This window comes from Pimephales promelas, chromosome 21 (assembly GCF_988280905.1).
Source record: "Pimephales promelas chromosome 21, fPimPro1.hap1.1, whole genome shotgun sequence".
In the NCBI taxonomy this organism is placed as follows: domain Eukaryota; kingdom Metazoa; phylum Chordata; class Actinopteri; order Cypriniformes; family Leuciscidae; genus Pimephales; species Pimephales promelas.
In genome coordinates this window covers 27,505,106-27,516,431 of record NC_142789.1, presented here as the reverse complement: position 1 = coordinate 27,516,431, position 11,326 = coordinate 27,505,106, and the positions used below count along the sequence as shown (strand labels likewise).

Below are 11,326 nucleotides of genomic sequence, written 5' to 3'. Positions count from 1 at the left end.
CATCAACACAGACATTTCAGACTTCAGGATGCTGACGTATGGATTTACGGTTGCACAAACACCTCTTCCCTTAAGGAACCTGACGCAGTGTATGGGTACGCTCTGACATTCCTTTACCCACAATGCATTTCCAATACAGTGATCAATGGGACACGGTTACTAAGGGCTACCGCTCCGTCGAGCCTAAGCAATGTGTAAGTTCCCATAAATAAGGGATTTGGGGCTCCTTCCTCATGGAAACGGTTCTCAGTGACCTTTCAGACAATGGCAGACAGGGCAGTAAACGGGCAGCCAAAGCTTTAGAGGACTGGAGAAGAGTTATGGCTAGGAAGGGCTTGTTTCCCATAATAAACCAGATCCACAGTCTAGAGGGACCGTAGTACGGACCAGCCCCCCTCCTTCACTCTCACATTCAAGAACGTCCCTCCACTGCAACTACAGCTGATCTGGAGAAAGTACAACCTGAATATTATGATCAGTAATACTTTAGTTGGATTTTGAGCAATGCAATTTGAGCATAACACAACCAATCATGACGCAGTTTATTGGTCGTATTAACTACAGTTTAAAAGCTATTAATTAACTAAAAACTGATAAATGATCTGTAAATATTGTATTATTGTATTATGTGTTACTGATATTTTTCACAACCCCCCCCCCCCAAAAAAAAAAAAAATAAATAAAAATAAAATTAAAATAAATTGACACCCCCAACAAGTAACATCATTTAAATTCTTAATACAACATAGTGAAGAAAAAAGTATATAATATCATTCCATTGTTGTTGTAGTGTTGACTGCATTTGTTAAGCTCCATTACTCAGTCATGTAATACAAGCTTTTATAATATGACTTATAGGTCAAATAAGTAGATGGATAGAAAGTACCAAGATTAAGTAAATCATGGTTTGAAACTGTGAACCTAAAATGTTGCTACCGTTTTTTTAACAGGAAAACTCTGGTAATCACAGCTGCCAGTTTTTTTCCCATAAATTTAACGGATTTTTTTTTTTTTTTACAGTGCAAAGTTATTAATTATTAACCAATTATTAACAATTAACAAATTATAATTGTTTAATTAGCTCATGTAAAGAGTTTGGATAATGCTTTGTTAGCAACTTAGTAACCTATCCACAAGCATAACCACTTAATAACATAATGTTATCGATATGAAATACATACAAATACTCATTAGGTCACGTTGTTAAAAAATAATAGGTAGGGTTAGGGGACATAATGTACAAGTTTGTACAGTAAAAAAAAGCATTGTGTGTGTTTAATGTATTTGTTGAATATGTTGGTTAAAAACACTTTAATTAATGACAATTTCTCATTTTCTGTGACCTAATCTAAAGTGAGGACTATATACAGTTAATAAGTTGCAAATAAAGCATTATATCTAACTCTTTATATGAGCTAATTAAAGTGACAATGAATGCAGAACTCCCTTTTTGTGTAACTACAGTTGATAACTATAAATGATTTAAAAGTGATTTGTTACTGTATTATAAAGCGTTACCAAAATGTCCATTAGTGCGCTCTTCATTGCAGCGCTAGGATAAAATCATTAGCGTTAAACTCAATCCGACTGCCAAGTTTGTGTAAATGTAGTGCAGCAGGAGTGGATGATCTATATTTGGCTCCTTTTGGCTCTTTTCTCAAGTGTTTATTTGTCTCATAATTCCATTCATCATGAAAAAGCAAAACCTGAGATGAGATGTGTCAGAGTGGATTTAAAGAGCTTAAGACATTGTTGCTCTAACAGAAACCTCAGAGAACTGAAGCTACACGGCAACCCAGAAAAAATTCATTCCAGCTGTCAAGTCGCAAACTTGGCTGGAACATCACAAAAAGCAGCAGCTGAGGATAAAACACCAGCGACTCATGGCTTCAATTAGAATCGATTCCAAATCAAGCTTGTTAAAAAAGGCAACAATACAAATCATTCCAAGCACCTTCTCCAGCTCTTCCCTCTGCACAGAACAAAGCTTCCCTTTGGACTTCTGTTGTGCATGTGGATCATGTAGGCGTTGAACACACACCTGCACTGACGCGAACGCTTCTCCACATCCGGTTGAATAGTCCTGGGGTTTTATTGTGCATGTCCTGGTGGGGAATGAGGAAAAAGAAAATGGGTGTTTAGGTAGAAACAAGCCAGGCTGAACGCTCTCTATTCTTGCATTTGATGCTCTTGCGTAAGAACTGTCAGGGTGGCAAGTAACCGTGTAATGTAATGAGTCAATCACTCAATGCATTAAAAAATTAAATATGTTCCCACACAAATACTGTCATCGAATTGCAAAAAAATAAATAAAACAACAACAACTCCACATTTGCACGCCATTGGTTGAGCTGATTCTCAAATCTGTCAGTACATGGTGCATTTACTATCATCAAAGTGACTGTTGTTATAATGAATATATCAACATGCAATCAATAAAAGGAGAGAGATGGAAAAATCTCAGTTTAGTTAAAGAGTAATGGAGAGCAAGGGGGTTTTGATGACCCCCGCCACACACACACACACACACACACACACACACACACACCTTTTACAAGGAGGAAACACTTTGCAAGCTGTGCTGATCTCACTGCCAAGAGCACACAACATATGACCTATTCATATTCTTTGAGAAAAATCTCAACTGAGAGAAATCACCTTCATCAGTAATACAGGGACCGCAATTATTAATATATAATATATAAAATATATAATTATTAATTAGGGCTGTGCAAAAATATCCAAAATAAAAGTCTGTGTTTACATAATATATTTGTGTGTGCTGTATATAATTATTTTGTATATATAAATACACACACATGCATGTATATATTTAAGAAAATGTGTTATTCATATATAAAATATTTATATTTATATAATATAGATTTTGTATTTATATATATATATATATATATATATATACACACACACAGAATTTAAGCGCAAATAATTCTTAAATATATACATGCATGCATATGTATTTATATATATAAAATAATTATACACAGCACACACAAATATATTATGTAAACACAGACTTTTATTTTGGATGCGATTAATCGCAATTAATCTTTGCACAGCCCTATTATTAATATATAATTGCCACTCACTGTGAGTAACCTAAGGCACTCCGGCCGACGGTGACGTCACTCGCATACCCTCTATTTGCAACCACACGTCAACTTATTCTTCTAACCCGAATCCTGACCTAACAGCTAACGGGGATAGTTGACATGCAGTAAAGTGGACCATCGAAATAAAGCGCAACCCAACATCAAACGTTCAAAACTGTGCATTTTAATGTTTATTCTGGTGCAATGCCCTATAGAATTTTATTACAACTCTTTTGCTTGTTTTTATGACGTGAGGAAATTGTACACTAATTAACCGTCACCTTTGTCTTGATTTATAACAATAAATCGGATGGTTGTGAACCTCTGAGCTCATTCTAGTTTGCAATGTAAAGTTATTTTTCTTGATTTCTCTTGATGTATGGTGCGGTCGTCTTGGCTGTGATCACGGCAGTTCTTCTTATCGCCGTGTTGGGGGGCTGTTTTCAGAGGTGATGTCATTTCTCCGGGAGACCAGTGTGGCCCTGGGAACCGTTCTACTGTTGCTTTATGGTGACTTGAAGTCCTGATCCATTTCCTGTTTCCTGGCAGAGTAACTTGGCAGCGTCCGCAGCTTAAAACGGGCATTTAGTGTCAAGAGCAGCCTTAACAAAAACCTTGTTAGCTGCAAGTCAGGCACTAATTAACCGGCATTAATTTGGCCTGGCAAGGACACATCATTATAATACCCAAGAAAGGGAGGGGGACGGCAGACAGTGAAACACACCAGTGCGACACTTTCTCCAACAGACACGAATATCACGTCTCCAAGCAGTCATAATGTGGAGAACACTTGCATTCGCTGCTTTTTTCTGGGAATAAGGAATCTTTGAAGAGTTTTATCAGGCCTCTGCACTCCTTCAGGCCCCGACACGTTAGGAAATGTAGGACTTGGCAAGTCGGAGCCTGCCGAGTGACTTATTGCAGGATTCAGTAGTGATAAATTCTCACTAATGGTTTCAGAGGTTGAAAAAGTGTTCGGCTTGAAGGGGGCATGAGGAGCGATATGAGAGGAATCAAATCTGTTTGTCTCGGAAATGTTGGGTTCACAGCTGTGTAAATGTCTGATTTCTATAAAATGATGGTCAGAATTTGATGGAACATGCTTTCAAGTCTAAATGGAAGAACGAATTGTTTTTGAATGGATCTTTTGAGCGAATGAATTGTTCCATGACTCAATTTATGAATGATGCACAATTTAAATGCACATTATTATTGTCTGTTTTTCTATAGATTGGTAGAAGTTAGGCTGAGAAGCTGAAATGCATAAAACGTGCATTTGGTGCTTAAAGGGATACTCCACTTTTTTTGGAAATAGGGTCATTTTACAACTCCTTCAGAGTTAAAAAGTTGAGTTTTACCGTTTTCGAATCCATTCAGCCGATTTTCTGATATTTAGAAGAATAACCAGAACATTTCTGGTCTCATTGACTTTCATAGTAGGAACAAATATATACTATGTTAGTTAATGAGACCAGAAACTGTCTGGTTACTGATAGTCTTCTAAATATAAGAAAATCGGCTGAATGGATTCGAAAACGGTAAAACTCAACTGTTTAACTCTGGGGGAGTTATAAAATGAACCTATTTCCAAAAAAAGTGGAGTATTCCTTTAAAGGGATAGGTCACTTAAAAAAAAAAGAAAATCTGACATTTCTTTCTTTTTTCTGTGCACACATAAAACATATATTTTGAGAAATGTCTCAGTGCATACTGTAGTTTTTTTGTCCATATTTTGCAAGTCAGTGGTGACCAAAACATAATCAAAATATCTTCTTTTTTCATTTTAGGGTGGACTATCCCTTTAAACGCTATTCTCGAGTCTCTTAGTAGATCATGCAGATTTTTACATACCGTAGATAGTGAGACTTTCTTCATTCCAGGGCAGGCCTTTTTTAAAATAACTGATATTGCAGGGTTTCACTCTGTAAAAGACAAAAAATAGACACCAACAAGCAATTAAAACACTTTATTCCACTAATCTGAATCTCATCCTGCACCGTTTGTGACATCAGTAATTCCCTAAATTATGCAACTTGTTATCATGCCAATGAAAATAGTTTTGAAGCACCACATGAGGTAGAAATAACTCCTTAAAGTAACATACATTTTTGGAGAAGGCGAAGGTGTCGTCGAAGGCAGTCGTTGGCAGATGTCAGGGAAGGGAGTGTGGACTTCCCACGAAGCCTAAGTTTGGGCACTTTGCCACCAGCGAAGATTATCTTTCCCCTCTCACAATGGCGAGAGCAATTCCTCCTCACTGAGAGATGTTAATTTAAAACGTCCTGTGCCGGGAGAATGCCCCACACTAGATTACAGCAATAAAGCTGATGTTCAACTTTTAGTTCTTCTGAAAAGAAAAGTGGTGCAGTTACAGATTTTACAAATACACACACGCACAATGTGTCTTTCAGCGGCAGCATCGGGGATATTTCGCATGAATGATGGTGTGGGTCACTGCCATGGGGGGGTCTTTCCCCGGAACAATGCCAACAATTAAAATCAGATGTTACACAAGCACTTCGGCCTTGGGAAATCACACAGTACAAGCCCAAAGCGTTTGGGAAATACACACGGTGGTGCTCTTAGCGGACAAGCACTATTATGTTGCTGTGTTTGCGCATGTCGTTTTCAGCGTATCCGTTAAAGGCAGTCTGAATGCTCACAACAGTAACTGATGTTACTCTGTTGATCCAGTGCCAGGGGGTCATCACGTATTTATTCTAGATGGTTCCCCCTACATCAACACTTGGCTACAGGGTGACTTTCTCTCCATCGTATGTTCAAGACGTCTGATGTCTATGCAAAGGCCACTATAAACTAGCCTAATCTGTCATCAACAGTATGTTTTGTATGGATGGATGTACAGTATGTATGTATGTATGGATGTATGTATGCATGCATGTATGTATGTATGTATGGATGAATATATGTATGTATAGATGTATGGATGGATGCATGGAAGGATGTATGGATGTTTCTATGCATGCATGCATGTATGGATGGATGGATGGATGGATGTATGTATGGATGGATGGATGTATCTATGTATGGATGTATGCATGCATGGATGAATGTATGTATGTATTTATAGATGTTTGTATAGATGTAGGGATGGATGTATGGATGTATGTATGGATGCATGGATGAATGTATGTATGGATGGATGCATGGATGGAAGTATGGATGGATGCATGGATGTATGTATGGATGCATGGATGAATGTATGGATGGATGGATGGATGTATGTATGCATGGATGGATGTATGTATGTATGTATGGACGCATACATGGATGGATGGATCGATGCATGGATGGATGGATGTTTCTATGCATGGATGAATCTATGCATGGATGGATGGATGGATATACATACATATATAATACATATTAAAATCATAAAATCCAGTACTCACCAGGTTGCTGAAGCACCTCCTCATTCGCATTTTCATATGAATTCATACAATGTGAATTGTAAAAAATGTTTTATATATAATATGATATTTAGAAATATCCGCCCTTAACCCTACCTCAAAACAACCTTCACTCGGGCAACAAATGAGATAATTCGCCAACAATTCACCACTACATAAAATTCTTACGAGCCGCTATAAGATTTTGTCAAAATTAAGTCCTCTGCTCCATTCCCTTTATTCTTGTTGGTATATTTGCATAATTAGACTCAACTAATCATATTGGTTGCTGTTGCTCATGTCTACAGATAGCCACAAATATAATTGACACAAATTCCTATAAATTCTGCCATCATCCACTGCAGTTCTCAAACATTGGCCTCTCTAAGCCTTACAAAACAATTTATCTTTTTTTTTTTTCTCGGTTTCAAACTAATATTTCTCTAGCATCAGGCTATATATTGTGTGTGAGTCTCCAGTGAGCACCTTTTTTTTCCCACAGAGCAACATCATCCCAGGAGGTAAATTGGCAGAAATCCTGTAATCCACTGGAGGGGGATGGCGGGTCCACAATTACAGCAGGACTACCTTGGGAACCGAAAGTTGGCGAAGGCCTCGCCGGGACCATTGGGCTGTCAGCACCAGGAGAAATTAACTGACATCAAACACCGTACCTCACAAGCTTAGACATGTCCAGCACACAATCACACAAAGAGAGAAAAGAGAGAGAGACATCAGACAGTGGAGGAGAATCAGAGAGAGAGAGAGAGAGAGAGGAAAAGACAGGGAGTTTAAACAAGGGAGAGAGAGAGAGAGGGGGGAACATAAGAAAGATAGACAGGAAAAGAGATGGAGATTAGAAAAGTGATAGAAAGAGAGGAGATTTGATAAATCTGATTAGATATGCTCTTTATAGGGGTGTTTGACCTCAATAACTATGGTTCGAGGCCCACCCAAAACGAAGGATCTTAAAAAGTACATACTATTATGCATTATAATATATAGTTTTTTATGTTTTAGTCCCATTGCTGCTACACAATGTATGCACATATATATATATATATATTACCCACCTGTCTGTCAATTATACTCTCTATATACTTATAAGTGTTTTCATATATTTTCCAATGTAATCTATTCCTGTTATGTACAGCTAAATGTATTTTCCTTTCATTATTTTTCCTTTCTCTAATTGGAAAATTTTGAACAAAGCCAGTTCCTTAATGACATCATCCAGGAAGTGACATCATTTTGGTGGGGAAAAAACAGTCCATACATTTGTTTAACGTGTAACTTCACAAACTTAACGTTATCAAAAAACACATGCTAACACCAAAATTACAAAAGATCGTTAGCTTACCTTTCAGCTGAATTCGTCATGTGTCAGTCCCTCACTTAGCAATGAGCTCTTTATTTCCACCTTGATCAATAGAAACATTCCAACAATATTTTATTTAGTCATTGTGGCTTCCTCCACGATCCGCCACGCAGCCCTGCTTTCCATCCATTTATTTTTATGCGCATGTTGGGATATTGCAGTAAATGGAAACACAAGGATTGCCAGTCTAAAATGCCCGAGCCAAAGTCTGTCATCAAAATGGTAGGGCATAATAACCTCACAGAAATGTCCCAAACACCAGGCATCCGAGACCGAAGGTTTAGATAACAGCGTGCGTTTCGTCTGTGAGCAAGTCATGTATGATGTACGAGAAAAAGCCACATTGCAGCAACTTCCACTTTTATTACGGATATTTTGCTCCAATTTCCCAGGAAGTGACAATTTTGGGGATTTATTCACAAATGAGTTATTCAACGTTCCAATTTTGTGCGCAAGTTAAATTCGCAACTTTGGATTGAAACATAGCTAATGACAAAGTCTGCAGCTGTACTTGACAAAACCATCCAGCCGGTGTAGGGCCAAGAAGCCGTCACTGCGCCGCAAGCTGCACCTAAAGCAAGAGTCTGATTCATTAGGTAAACAGTCTGCCATTAAGGAAGGCAATTTCCCTGGCAGATTTGAGCTTAACAGCAAAGAAAGCATAAAGTGAAATATAAGAGCAAAAGCGTTTTGATTTGGCACTACGGGAGGTTGCGGGTTAAAGAATGCGACGCACACGTTTCAATGGTTTGTTTGTGAGTCTTTCCTGAACACAACAAAAGGGTTGCGGTGGAATATTTTGTGGAAAACGAATAATTGATTGCAAGCGTTTGCATCCCATCTGCACGTCTTTGGGATGTTTATTTACACAGCTGTAGTTTCAGATCATATTAATTCAAGTTTGTTGACATGTTTATTTACGTTGGCTTTCTTCTTTTTATTCGGAATCTATTCATTTTAATTCATTTTGTATATTTGTACAGATTTTGGACCGATCATTGATCATTCTCGGTTTGCTGTTTTAATTGGTTGACACCTTCACTAACCCCCTAAACACCCTATGAAATCGATGCGTAGTGTAAACTCTAGTGTGTAGAGGAGATGCAGAGTTGCCATGGCATTTTTTGGCACACAAAAACAAAGCCGCCAGTTTGCCTGGTACAGTAGATGAGTTTCAGAAACGTTAGTTCGGTGTGATAATGCAGCTGGTCTATGTTAGGCCCAAAACGCAATATGGTTCAGCTCAACCCTATTTGTATTGGCCATTTCACGGCGTGCCCTGTATACAATGTCAGGACAGACGGGCTGTTGACAGCCTGTTTATTTGGACAATGCACAGATGTAAGAACAACTCAGCAGATTCTCAACGCAGCCCTTAAAATGCGGTACTGTTTCTCTCTCTCTCTCAAGCCAGACAGAAAAACGTTAATTCAAAATCTGATTCACAGTTCAAGGGATAGTTCACCCAAAAAGGAAATTTCTGTCATTAATTACTCACCCTTATGTCGTTCCAAACCTGTAAGACTTACAGTTATTTTATGAAGACAAATGAGGATCTTTTTTTTGATGATATCTGAGACATTTCTATCACGGACTAGCACTACTGTTTTCAACATTGATAATATTAAAGGAGTAGTTCATTTTTCAAAAAACTTTTGCTGATAATTTACTCACCCCCATGTCATCCAAGATGTTCTTCAGTCGAAAAGAAATTAAGGCTTTTGATGAAAACATTCCAGGATTTTTCTCCATATAATGGACTTCAATGGGGTCCAAACAGTTCAAGGTCCAAAACAGTTTCAGTACAAACTGCAAACTGTTGAAAGGGCTTTAAATGATTCCAGACGATGAATAAGGGTCTTATCAAGCGAAACGATCGCTCATAACAAAGTTTAAGTTTATAAGCTCAAATGTTCGACTTGCTCTGTTCTGTGATGCACGTTCGTGACTCTCCTGTTCGAACTCGTTCATCAAAATGAATGAATCTTATTCGTTTGTTTCATTCGTTGAATGAACCAAATGACCCAGAAAAAGATTTGTTCATTTTGCAAAATATACATTCTTCAAAATATCCCTGATCTATTTAACAAAAGTACATAATAGAGATTTGGACCAACCTGTGTGTGAGGTTTAGTCACCGCTTCTTCAGACTGCAGTGGCTAGCGCTTCTCGAACTGTAACAGGTGGTTCTTATATGGCCTTTGCCCTCTCTAATTATTCCAGAGCGCCGGGCTTGTACACCGTGCTGTAGTTCGGGGTCCTGCACCTGTCAGCTGGTTATTAACACCATGCATTTGCAGTGTTTCAGCAGTGTTTTACCGGCTGCTCCCACTGGCTCTGTGTTAGCCGTGCACAAACGCACCACTGACATCAATTAGCCTATTAAAAAAATCCAGAGCATGGCCAGGGGTCTAAATATAGCTCATCTGCACGTTAGCAAATTTATGTTCTGAAAAGGAAAGAAAGAGAGAATAACAATGCAATATCATCACTACACCACTAGAGTAACAAGTAAAGTGATTCAGAACTGAATCAAGTAATATCCACATGATTGAACAAGGTTAAAGTCAACATAAAACTTGTCATTAAACAACATGCATTAACTATTGATCTGCAATAGCATGAAAATGGCTAATTAGCAAATAAGGGCTGATATTTAGCCAAATTAATCGATATGAATCAAATTAAGCTTATGAATCTAATCACACCCCGTCCACAATTCTCACTCCAAGCTAAACTCAAAAGTTGGCAGCCCTTACATATTTTATTGAGAGATTATGTTTAAGACAAACATTTGTTTTCTTTGCAATATCATGCACACCAGGGACGTGAAATCTGATTTCATGTTGACTTTAAATAAAGCATGATAGAGGCTGTATTGTGTTGTAAACTCAATGTATTCCAGATGCTTTCCAACACAGTTAAGCTGGCAATAATTCATAACAGCAATAAGAGTTAGTGACAGGTGCATATTTTCCATGTAATTGATAATAAACAGGTTTTCTTGCCTTTCACGGTTCGTTTCTTAGAGGGCATCCACACAGGTTGTGCCGATATTCATTCGGAGAGCTGTGGTTCACCAGATCTGCCTGTTAACGTTCCTGATTCCCGGCCTTCCCGTTCCGAGGTAACGGAGAACTGTTTATTTTTTTGTGCTCCTGGACTGTGAAAACATCAGAGACGGAAGCCTGAGCAACATCAGTGTGACACGTCTCATTTCTGCTTTCAAACATCTTGAGTATTCAGCTCCTGGAATGACATTAATAAAAGTTATTAAAACCCAACTACCAAATATATATTTGATACGATTATTTGTTTATTTGTTATTAATAATTCATGAATAAATACTTTTCATTTATTAAAATATTTGTATTTATTTAAACATGAAATGTTGTTTCATGTATCCCATAATCACATCTGTAAAG

General features: G+C 37.9%; 1 long non-coding RNA gene across 1 annotated transcript; it reads right to left on the bottom strand.

Annotated features, from left to right (window-relative positions):
• Positions 1-1,346: 1,346 nt before the first annotated feature.
• On the bottom strand, positions 1,347-5,035 carry LOC120480327 (uncharacterized). Its single transcript, XR_005623082.2, has 2 exons — positions 4,965-5,035; positions 1,347-2,105 (listed from the first exon to the last, which is right to left on the bottom strand). It is a non-coding gene; the product is annotated as an uncharacterized LOC120480327 (long non-coding RNA).
• Positions 5,036-11,326: the final 6,291 nt, after the last annotated feature.